This window comes from Dipteris shenzhenensis, chromosome 31 (assembly GCF_047967505.1).
Source record: "Dipteris shenzhenensis isolate YYH24624 ecotype China chromosome 31, Dip_SZ_1.0, whole genome shotgun sequence".
NCBI classification, from domain to species: domain Eukaryota; kingdom Viridiplantae; phylum Streptophyta; class Polypodiopsida; order Gleicheniales; family Dipteridaceae; genus Dipteris; species Dipteris shenzhenensis.
Window position 1 is genome coordinate 10,971,194 of NC_141626.1, and position 12,839 is coordinate 10,984,032.

Here is a 12,839-nt window from a genome sequence, read left to right on the forward strand (position 1 = left end):
ACGTCTTAGATGGGGTAGTTCTTGGAAAACACTCCTCCACCCTTGCTTAGCTAATTGCAAGCAAAAAAGTTCAAAACTATGTCAAAATGAGAGGTCCCGGGAGGCTCCCCATCCCAGTTTTGTCCTAACAATGTGTACTTAACTATGTAGGTTTTAAAATTCCATTACCAATTTAACTCTCCATAGATTCCACACACAATAGTTGGATTAGAAAGAGGTCTTTTTTTTTTTTTTTTTTTTTTGCTCTACATGCTTTTGGGTGGATTGCTCCTTCCCCCCAAAACATGCTTTTTGGGGGGGGTTGCTTCTCCTTCCTCAACCCGCCACCTCCTCTTCGGCCCAAATCCTTCTTCTTTCTCCACCTGCGACCTCATCTTCGGCTCAACCCGCCACCTCCTCTTCGGCCCAAATCCTTCTTCTTTCTCCACCTGCGACCTCATCTTCGGCCCAGATCCTTCTGCCTCTGCGCTCCCCTTGCTTCTTCATGTGCCTCTGCACTCCCCTTGCTTCCTTCAATCTCCACTGCCGCTTTTTCTACTCCCCTGGATAATTGTGGTTCTGAAAACAAGAATAGGTACTTGTTTGCATACCTATCATTACTTGTTGCTCGAGGGATTTTCAAGTCAATTCAATTGGGATTCTTGATGGTTGGGCATACACATGAGGATATTGATGCAATGTTTAGCAGGTTTTCAGAGAGGTTAAGAACTAGCCAAACATTGACATTTGCACATCTCATGGATACTTTTAGACAATGTGAGGAGTCTTCTCCAACGCCATTTTTGGTAACGGAAGTCCCTGATTTCAAGAGCTATGTTGATGGATGCCTATGCGATGGGAAAGATTCTTTAGTGGGACACTCAAAGCCTCTCCAATTTCGGTTCTTTATGCGAAATGAAGTTCCTATCATGCAATATAAAGTGCATCCACGATCATTAGATTGGCAACCAAGTGAAGGTGGCATTGAGTTGTGGAAGAGACATCCGGATGGTCATCCAATGCTACCAAGTGGAGAGCCGCCTTATGTAACCATGTTCAAGTATGTGAAGGATCACTTAGATGTGATAGTTGGTATCAAGGAGTATGTACGCTTTTGGGAAAAATGGGCACACCTGCAAGGTCCAGATGCATCTTTCACAAAGTTTTACAAGCCAGTAGTGAAGTACTGGAAGAACATGATTGATGAGCTTGATAAACCAAACAATAGTGTAGAGGGCATGTACGAGAGATTTTGGCCAAATACACAACATATTGATTGTGTGCAAGTATTTGATAATGAAAACGATGAGTTTCAAGGAATTGAAGAGTTGAATGATCATTACTGTGGACCTCAAAGGAAAAAGCCAAAACAATCATTTGATCCAATGGTTGATGTACAAAAAGGACACTTTCTTTTGGTCCGACCAGCAGAAAAAATTTACCCAATTTGGCTAGGCATTGCTCAAACTGATGTAGAGAAGGATAATAAATCTAAAAATTTCAAGAAGGTTTTCATACAATATTGGGCACCTATATGCAAAAGACACAATGCAGAAATTGAGGAGGTGTATGCAGATTGTTGGAACAAGATTTGGATGTGCAATAAAGGTGATCCTCCACGTTGGGAATCTGTTGATGCTATTGTATGGTCATGGGTTCCAAAATGTAACCTCTCAAAGAAGGTTTCCTCGAAGAGCAGCAACCTCCCCATCAAGGTGAAGATACCAACCATTGCACGCAAGCGAGCTTTATCCAATTTGGCTCATAGAACAGATTCTGACTCTGATGCTGACTCCACAATGGAGTGAAGGTACTTGAAAAGCATGACCTTTTTTTCCTTGCACAACAATAATTTATTTGAATACTGACAAATATTTGGAAGGTATGACATTGATCTTTTTTCTTTATCTTTTTTTCTGCAGACCATTGCTTTGTGGTTGCAAGTTTTGCACACTCGACAAAATATCAAGGACTAGTGTTGCATTCTTACTTTTTCTCCAACTAAACTAAAATGGTGTTTTTGAACACCACCTATTTTTTAGAAGAGGCAAAAAATGCTTCATTAAACTCAAACATATGATGTTTTTTTCTCGGCTAATGCAGAACAGGCACACTCCAAATTGTGAATTTCATATACACGGCCAAATCCAGGGAGAAAGTCAATGGAGTGCACTCAATGCATTGTAATTGTAACCCCTCAAAAAATACCATGCATTGGTCGAAACCTCAACATTTGACATTTTATTTATGTTGATGCAAACCATGCACATTTGCAAGATTTGGATGGACTCCCAAATCTATGGGAAAAATCAATGAAAAACATTGAATGTTACATAATTACAACCCCTCAAAAGTTCCCAAATTATCAGGATTTTCCCAAATTCTCTAATATGGTGTTAATTTCAAAAGCATAATTTCAATTTGAAATACAAATTGAAATTAAAATTATCAATATGAATTTGAATTTGAATTTAAATTTGGAGAGAATGGCATAAGTGCCACTCTATATATCCAAAATTCAAAAGGGCACAATGGCGGGAAGACCTATATTTCAAAATTTGAATTATTTAGTAGTTTCAAACTATCACTTTCAACTTTCAAATATACATTTCAGACAAATCAAGACCTTTTCTCTCATTTCAATTGATGCCTTTCCCTCCTTCACTTTCTATTCATTCCAAACAAATTGGAGAGGAGTCTCAGAGTCTCTGAGCTCTACTCACCACAGCTGGAGAGTCTTGAGGCAAGAAGGCAACCAACGGCTCGACAACCTGAAGTTGATGGAGCTGGAAGGAAACAACACAATTGACAATTGAAGCTCAATCAGTTCGGTAGCTTCTCTTTAATTTTCGGATTTTTTGCTTTCTTTCTTGCAATTTGGCTTCCTCCTCCACCATCGACGCAACAAGATAACAGGAGGGTTGAAAGAAAGAGAGGAAAGGTCCTCCACCATCTACGCAACAAGATAATAGGAGGGTTGAAAGAAAGAGAGGAGACATATACCCGTGACGGACTTAGACTGCTCGATTGGAATGGAGGCGTCGATTGGAACGAAGGTAATTCTCTATTTCACGCTTAGAACTCAGACTGCTCGATTAATTAGATCAAATACTTGCTCGCAATGAACCCCGAATTGCCACTACAGAATTTCCAAACCACCTATGGAGAATGAGCCTCCCATCGCTACTTTTACAGAACAAATCGTTCGAATTTTATAAGGAAGCAGATTCCTGACTTCTCTTCCATTTCGATCGCACGTTACCGTCTCGTCATCTTGGTCTTTGAGTTTTGAATGGAGGCATCGATTGGAACTAAGGCGTCGAGAAGCTTGACGAAAAAGATATGCATGACGAGAAAAGGAGAAGCTTGAACGAAGATATGCATGAGGAGAAGCTTGACGAAAAAGATACGAATGACGAGATAAGGAGAAGCTTGACGAAAAAGACGGTGCATGACGAGAAAAAGCTATGCACACGAGGCGTCCACGATTGACGAAAGGCTACAAAAAGCTACGGCGAGGAGACCACAGCAGCACGGCATGTGAGGCGATCCACTTAGGGCAACGAGTGTAATGAATAGAAGGTTCTAGTGTTTTTCAATTTTTTACTTCATAAGTTTAACTTTTGCATTTCTTTTGCATTTCATTAAAAACAAATCGATATCTTTTGCATTTCGTTAAAAACAAATTATATCGACTCTCTTGAAAATGTAAAATGATTATGATGTAGTATAACATTGACATGTTACTATCTACTTATCATCAACGATCACAACCAAGCCATGCATGTAGTGTGTCAAGGAGATGCCAATTATATCAATTGACTCTCTTGCAAAGTAAAATGATTACGATGTAGTAAAGCTATAATTATTCTTTATGTAATGTGCCTTTCTCAAGGTTACTATCATCTCTACATTTTTTGCCTTTTAGCATGCTACGATGTGTTAAGAAATGCACTCTTGTTAACTTACATATGGCAAAAGGAAAAGATCAATTCATAGTTGTAAGTCTCCAAACTAGGAGAGCAATGAGATAATTTCACACCTTGGTATCTCATTTTGCATCCTAGGTACCCACATGCTTGGCTATGGAGTAGCATATATGGCTATCGTATGGCTAAAAAGATTGACAACCATAGAGGCCTCAAGGCATGGACAAGAGGTTTATAAGGAGCAAGCATATACATATGTATGACCGACTTAAAAGCCTGCATATGGTTACCTAAGGGTTAGACATCTAAAGTGAATATTAGGTCAAATATTGTTAGTCTTGAGAACTTGTTAGGTTGCTTATCCAACAGAGTCACCCCAAGATCTAGGTTGTCCTAGATCTTTTTAGTCAGTTCAATCTAGGGCCTAGTCAAATAGCAAACAAGGGAGATTGTGAACAAAGAGGATCAAGCTTGTTGTAGAACTTCCATGCTATAGCCTTCAAAGGAATTGCACACTCAAGACCGTACTAGATAATTCGGGAAAAACCCAATTCCCAGAATGGCAGTTTTGGAAGAAATTTAACACGTTTAATATATCCTACCGGGAAAAACCCAATTCCCAGAATGGCAGTTTTGGAAGAAATTTAACACGTTTAATATATCCTACCTTTTGCATTTCATTAAACTAGGATCATAAGTTCAATAACTACTTAGCTTGAAATAAGTTCAATAACTACACCCTTCTCAAGGGATATTAAAATTGGCTTATGATCAGAGAACAAGAGGGACGTTAAAATCCTTCTAGAGAAATAAGCAAGGACGGCGAGATATTATACGAAGTTAGAGATGTGTCATTGAGCTTCAAGTATACACTTGGGCTCCATAAACCACACAAGGCTCTAGAAGCCTCTTGTAATAGGCCTCCCATAAAGATACATGTTATGAAAACTTTATAATTATTTCTACTAAATGAAATGCAAGCATGACCACTTGTGAAGTTCATTAGTTACTTTGGCATAGTAGAGAGAGAATGAGAAGTGCTTGAGAAGGTGAACATAGAAGTCGTCCACAGAAGACAACAATGGCTTGAGGATGATTTCCTTAAAGAGTGCTTCTTAAGAAATTGATGGGCTAGGGGTTAAGGATGATAATTCTAAAACATTAAGCGTCTAGATCAAGTAGATTAAGGACATAATTCAAGTGCACCTTTATTCAAAAGGAGTTACTCTCACAGGCGCACCATGGGCACCACCCACACATCATGGATGGGCAAGATTGCCCGCCCCATCCAACCCATGGCACAGATGCATTCAATGCACCATAGAGGGACCTAGGCAGCTCTAGTGTGAAAATAGCATAAGCATTCAAGCTGCCAACTTAAGGGCACTTCAGCCTACAGAGGGGCACGTCTGAGCTGAGGTCAAAGCCACAGAGAGAGAGAGAGAGCGCGCAACAAAATGTATAGGAGAATACTGTATTGGGTGGTAAGTTTACCTCTTGAGTCAAGGCAGCAAGGACGTCGAGATATACGAAAAGCAAAATTTTACATTACTTGGACCTTGATCAAGAAAAACATACTCTAACATAAAAATTTGTAACTTGACCAACCTAGCATAACCAAACTAACGTGAATAAACTCACATAATGAGCTAGGTTTCATAAAGTAATATCGATCAACTTTACCACATATATGAATAAATGGAAGTAAAATAGTGTATGGTTTCAAATGAATACCACGTTCACACACACACACACAGCCATCCTCCAATCTCCCCATTTTACAAAGCTAATTTTTTTTAAATTTGCTCCACTTCCATTCTCCCATTGCAAAGGGGGAATGGCACCAGTGCCATTCTCCCATTGTGATTTCCGGATTCAAATCTTGGCTGTGCAAAGGGGAAATGGCACTAGTGCCATTCTCCCAGATTCAAAGTTTTGGCTTCACAGAGTCAAAATGGCACATGTGAGTTTGATGATCTCAGTGTCATTATGTAGGTGCCAGCATGAGATTGGCATCACTGCCATTCTCCCCTAGTGGTAATCTAGACAAACTAAACCTATAGATTGACATTCCACTAATTTTCCTATTACAATGGCACTAGTGCCTTTCTCCATTAGAATGGCACTAGTGTCTTTCTCCATTTTCCTATTACAAAGCCTAAAAATTAGGACATTCCATTGGGAGAATGGCACTAGTGCCATTCTCCATTTTCCTATTCCTAGTGCCTTTCTCCATTTTCCTATTACAATGGAGAATGGCACTAAACCTATAGATTGACATTCCACTAATTCCAATGGGAGAATGGCATTGGTGCCCTTTTACCTTTGTGAAGCCAAAATTTTGAATTAGGACATTCCATTGGGAGAATGGCACTAGTGCCATTCTCCATTTTCCAATGGGAGAATGGCACTAGTGCCATTCTTCATTTTCCTATTACAAAGCCAAAAAATTAGGACATTCCATTGGGAGAATGGCACTAGTGCCATTCTCCATTTTCCAATGGGAGAATGGCACTAGTGCCATTCTCCATTTTCCTATCCCTAGTGCCATTCTCCATTTTCCTATTATAAAGCCAAAAAATTAGGACATTCCATTGGAGAATGGCACTAGTGCCATTCTCCATTTTCCTATTCCTAGTGCCATTCTCCATTTTCCCATTACAATGGAGAACTCGGGGGGGTCACTCATCATATGTAACCCTATCACGTGAGTTCAACAGAAGGATATTTTTTATTTCTAAAATTTACAGAAATAAATATACATAAGGGACTATTTAAAATAGTTTTGGAAAAAATTTACAGATTTGTATAGAAAAGGGGTTCATTTTATTAATGAAAAAATTTACAGATAAGGGATTTTAAATATAGGCCTTGAACGCACGTGATATGGAGGGTTTATACATAGTGACCCCCCTGAGATGGAGAATGGCACTAAACCTATAGATTGACATTCCACTAATTCCAATGGGAGAATGGCATTGGTGCCCTTCTACCTTTGTGAAGCCAAAATTTTGAATTAGGACATTCCATTGGGAGAATGGCACTAGTGCCATTCTCCATTTTCCAATGGGAGAATGGCACTAGTGCCATTCTCCATTTTCCTATTACAAAGCCAAAAAATTAGGGCATTCCATTGGGAGAATGGCACTAGTGCCATTCTCCATTTTCCAATGGGAGAATGGCACTAGTGCCATTCTCCATTTTCCTATTCCTAGTGCCATTCTCCATTTTCCTATTACAAAGCCAAAAAATTAGGACATTCCATTGGGACATTCCATTGGGAGAATGGCACTAGTGCCATTTTCCATTTTCCATTGGGAGAATGGCACTAGTGCCATTCTCCATTTTCCTATTCTCCAGTTCCATTCTCCCATTGCAATGTCCTAATATAAAATTTTGGCTTTGCAAAGGGAGCATGGAACCATTGGCGTTCTCCCAAGGCAAAGTCCCAAGTCAAAATTTTGTCTTCCAAAGGAAGAATGGCACTAGTCTGTTCTCCTCTTATGAAGACAAATGTTTTTCTCAAGTCAATGTCAATGCATGGGGAGAATGGCACTGGTGCCATTCCCTTTTTCAAAGATGGGATATATGCAATTCTCCATAGGTTAGCCAAATTCACATGGAGAATGGCACTGGTGCCATTCTCCCCCCGCTACAAGGACAACTTTGTTGGTCTTATGAAATTCTTTGGTTGTAGTTTGTTCATAATCAATTTCTTGTCATCGTAATGAGAGGGGATGGCTACTATCAGATGCATGAATCAGGTCATGACGATGGTGAAAATAATTCATGCTTTAGAAAAAGTTTTATCAAATTGCTAAAATTTTTAGGGAAATAATTCATGCTTTCATGAAAATTTTGTATAGACTCATTCATGCTTTATAGAGATTTGCACCAATGCCATTCTTCCCCTCTAGAAGGACATGTTTGATGGTCTTATGAAATTCTTTGGTTGTAATTTGTTCATAATTAATTCTCTGTAATCGTAATGACAGGGGATGGCTATCAGAAGCGAGAAGAAGGTCATGATGATGGTGGGGAATGAAGTGCTTGGAATTGGTGGAGTGTGTGCAATAGATCCGGAGGCCTACTGTAGTGGTGTGAAGATTGGGACAGAAAATGTATCGGTGATAGTGGAGAAGTCTATCAATAGTGAAATGCTCTTGCCATTTCCCACTATGGATGCAGTGCTTGTTAGTGAGGCAATTTGGAGCATTGTCAAGTGGCCTAAGGGATCTCTAAAACATGTTGGTGATTCTTTAGATGATGCGGTAACTGAAGAAGCTGCACCAAGTGAGCCTGAGCGACCTTATGTTGAGGCAATGCCAGTTTCTTCATTGGAACTGACAATTTCATTCGTGAATCTTGGAAAGAGAAAAAGGTTGTCTTATGGGATGAGAGCAAAACAAAGACCGTGGGGGAAGGTGTGATCTTATATGTTCTCCCGGGAGACTCTATAAACTTTGACCTATTGGGTAACGATTGCATTGGTGTGGGTATTGAAAAGAAATAACAAATTAGAGGAAGTGACTCAGGGTCTTCTATGCAAGATGTCGGCTCTCTCAGCCTAGTAAAGTGGCCCATCAAGCAGATTACCTTACTTGAAGGAAGCCCATTGCAACAATATGTGCCCATGGACCACGTTGCTGGTATAGATGAGTTGGTCAATGATCAAATGTTGAAAAGGGATGATCCAACATCAAAGAAAAGAAGGTACACTTTCATTAACAGGGTGCCTAAATAAAGAGAGCCTCCAACAGCAATGTACAAAATGTCACTAGATTCGGTGCAGCAGGTTTCTTCCATCGATTGTTGTGGGAGTAGGTGTTGCCAACATGCAGAGCGAGATCTCTTAATGAATCTAAGGAAGAACTTTTGGGGCAGCTCCTTGGAGTCTCATACAAACTTTATATACGATGTGTTGTCAACGGCTTGGCATCATGACTACACAGGGAGGATATGCTACAACTTCAGGATAAACGGTCGGGATGTCTGTTGTAGAGCATGGTATGAGATGCATGGAATTCCAAGGACATCATTTTATCGATACAGGGAGCAATTTGAGAGTGGTGTGCAGCGATATGTGCATGGCAATTCAGGGATTATGAGGAGGAGCAGGGAGCACATAGGTATGGGAAGGGCTCTCATTCAACACTTTGTGGATAATAGCACAGAGCATATGCCTCACAAGAGTAGAACCATGCAGGATGGTTCTAGAGAGACACAGCAAGTGATAGCTGAAGTGTATAAGAAGATAGACGTCCTACGTGAGGTCAACACTTCACTTAATCAACGTGGTTATCAGAGCCTATCCACATCCACATTTGGTAGGATTTGGAAATCAGACTTAAAAAATGTAGCCCTTGCTAAGACGAGCGAATTCTCTAAATGTAGCTTGTGCAGTCGGATCAAGGCTTAATTGGCAGCCACAAAAAGTCAAGATGAGCGCAATTCGCTGATGGAAGAGAGAAAGATGCATATGATACAGCAACAAAGTTGTAGGAACTTATACTATGCATGGCGTAGGTACTCCGAGATGGATCCAAAAAAGTATGTATGCATAATCCATGATAAGATGGACCAAAAAAAGACGGCAATTCCAAGACTTCGAGTGAGGTCCAAGGACACCGATTCTGCATGGCACAATTACAGGTTTCACTCATTGGAATGATTACCCATGGGCATGGAAACGGTCATTATGGACACTTCACCCTCAATGGTTTGTGGCCATCTGATCCCAACTTGACGATTGGATCGCTCTCAATTTGTTTGCGAAACCTCGAGAGGATGGATATGCATGACCTTGGAGACCTTGCTACCAATGGGATTCCTAGAAGCAATGCTCGCCTTTTGAATGCTCTATGTTCAAGAAACGCTTTGGACTCCCATTACAGTTCTAAAGGTGCACATGTTTCCACAAGTGGAGCTAGCTTGTCTAAAAATGTAGATGTCACGATCACAAATGCAAATCTAGAAACTGTATCGGAAAGTGACCCGAAGTCTGTCACGGAGGCCATGACAACTTCCATTGCAAGGGCTACAGACACATGTGTGAATTTTTTTCCGTCAAATACAAGAGAAAACCCACCCTCTTTAGAGGGGAGTGTTGCTATTGAGCCACCATTCCAAAAGTTGCCAGAGAACTTGCTACTCCAACTAGATAATTGTGGTTCTGAGAACAAAAATAGATACTTGTTTGCATACCTTTCTCTTCTTGTAGCAAGGGGCATTTTCAAGACAGTTCAATTGGGCTTCTTGATGGTAGGGCACACACATGAGGACATTGATGCAATGTTCAGCAGGTTTTCTGAGAGCTTGCGGGTGGGACAAACATTCACTTTCCCGCATCTGATGGATACATTCAAAAAATGTACATCATCTTCACCGGGATCGGTGAGCTCGAACAGGAAAACATCTCAGAGATAGGAGTGTACAGAGAGTTTTGGCCAAGAACACAATCTCCTGATGAGGAGGATGATATAGATGCTTGCATTAATGATTTCCAAGGCTATGAGGAATGGAATGATGCATGAGCATAAGAGAAAGAGACATATGTTCATGCTTATGCTTATGCTTATGCATGAGCATAAGAGCATGAGCATGAGCATGAAAGAGGGGAAAGAGGGGGAAAAAGAGGGAGGAAAAGAGGAAGAAGAGGGAAAGAAAAAGAGATTGGAAGAGGGGAAAGAGGTGGGGGAAAGAGAGAAGAAGAGGGAAAGAAGGGGGGAAAGAGATTGAAAGAGGGGGAAAAAGAAGAGGGGAAAAGAGATTGAAAGAGGGGAAAAAGAAGAGGGAAAAAGAAGAGAAGGAAGAGGAGAAAAGAGGGAAAGAAGAGGGAAGAGAGGGGAAGAGAGGGTTCCTACACCCATCACTACAGCTGCGCCTAAGGCGCTAGCTGCAGCCCAATGCAAATAGCAAAAATAACAAAAGGAAAAAAGAGGAAGCACTTTCTTACCTGGAATAGTCCCACTCGGTGTTTTGTGGACTGGCCCTACAAAAGAGAGGAAACATACCATTTTTCAAATAACTAGTTAGAGGAAGGAGGAGTTTAAAGAAGCAACTTCTCAAAGGGATTGGATTGAGGAGACAAGGAGAAAGAGAAGGAAGAGAAATACAAAAAAGACTAGAAGAGGTGAGTCTTCTTTCTTTCACAAAATCTCATTTTTTGTCTTGAATCCTTGAAAATCAAGCATGAAAACTAGCACATAGCCTTAGCAATACAAGGAGAAACATGCTTCAACACTCACAAAATGAAATCTCACAAAAAACGAACCTACATTGTTCAAAGAGACTCACCTTCTTGAAAAACTTCTTTTCACACAAGCAAAGAGGGAGAAGGGTGGAGAGGGAGCACAAGTGTTAGGAGAGGGGTGAGTAGTAGTGAGGAGTGGAGAATAGAGTGGAGGAAAGCGAGGTCGTCAGATATAGGTGGGAGGAGAGATTGCTTTTCTTACAATAGAGATTGCTAAAGAAAGTGCCACGTCGCGAGGTTTCAAGTTTTAGCCCACAACATCGCAACATAGTGACGTTGATCAATCGCTATATAGCGATGCTTTTATTTAAAAATGTCACTATATAGTGACGGAATAGAGCAAATCGTCGCTATATAGCGATGGAACAGGTCAAAACGTCGCTATATAGCGACGCTTCAGGAAACTTTTTGTTTGAAGTTAAAAAAGAAGCTCATAGATGCTATTTTATAACTGTTAATATATTTCCTTGCAACTTATGTTGTGACTTTATAAGTGCAGATGGAACGAACGTCTGATGATGCGCCAATGCCCAAGAGCACAAAGTGGCTTACGGAGAGGTTATATTGTCATTGCACTCATTGCAAGCGAGAAGTACGACATCAACGTCATATTATCATGCACCACTTGTGGATGTATGGGGAGGAGCCTGAACCAATACCCACCGTTGGTGTTGCACGTGTTGATGGATTATCAGTAAGTCAAAGCTATTTAAGTTCGCGGTTAATATTGGATACCATTATGGTACGAAACCTTGAGACAAGATCTTATATTTACACGAAATCTTAAAACGGGATGAGGAGGCTAAAGAGGGTATGCATATACCTTCACACTTTGAGCAATACTATAGTCTCCCAGATGATGACAAGGGTATGGTCGACATGATGGATTCTATTTTCAAGGGCACTACATCCCATGTACACATGATGTCAGAGTCTGAGGTCAAAATGCGAGAGTTGCAATCAACACAATTGTACGAAGGTGCTAGGATGTCTAGAAACTACGTGCTTGTCTCTCAATCTTGAATCCTCTCCGTGGATGAGTATGAAGAAAAATTCCTCCGCCTGCATAAATAATATGCTCGAAGTGATAGGTGACTCTCTCATTCACACAATTTGTAGAAGGAGGAGGATCTTCAATACATGATGAAAGGGACAGGGCCCAAGGATTTCTTTGATGTTGTGCTCAAAGCAAAAAAATTCAAGAAATAGGAGGCATAGAATGAAAGAAAGGTTGCAAAGAGAAAGATAATTCCAATAGGTTATCATTTTCTAGGAGCTCAAAATTCAAATATTCCCCAACATTGGCTAGACTTTTCTAGTACAAATAAATTTCAAGGGCATAATGGAAAGAAAGATCGTAAAAGTTTTAGAAGTCAAAGAAGATTTCTTCCTTATAGTCAGCAAGGTAGCTAGAACAAAGATCAAGCTAATAAAGGTGCTAGGAACCAGAGAGGCCAACAAGCAACTCCTTGGAAGAAGGATCCTACTTTTATTAAACGAGCACGAAGGCTTGGATTGTGCTTCAAATGTGGAGAACAAGGGCATCGCACTTTTGAATGTCTAATCAAAGCAAAATTCAATTTTGTCGAAGGATCAATGATGGAAGCTCAGATGGGCGAGATGATTCCAACAATCGACAAAGCATAGGAAGGAGGTAAGTCATCTGAACCTACAATGAA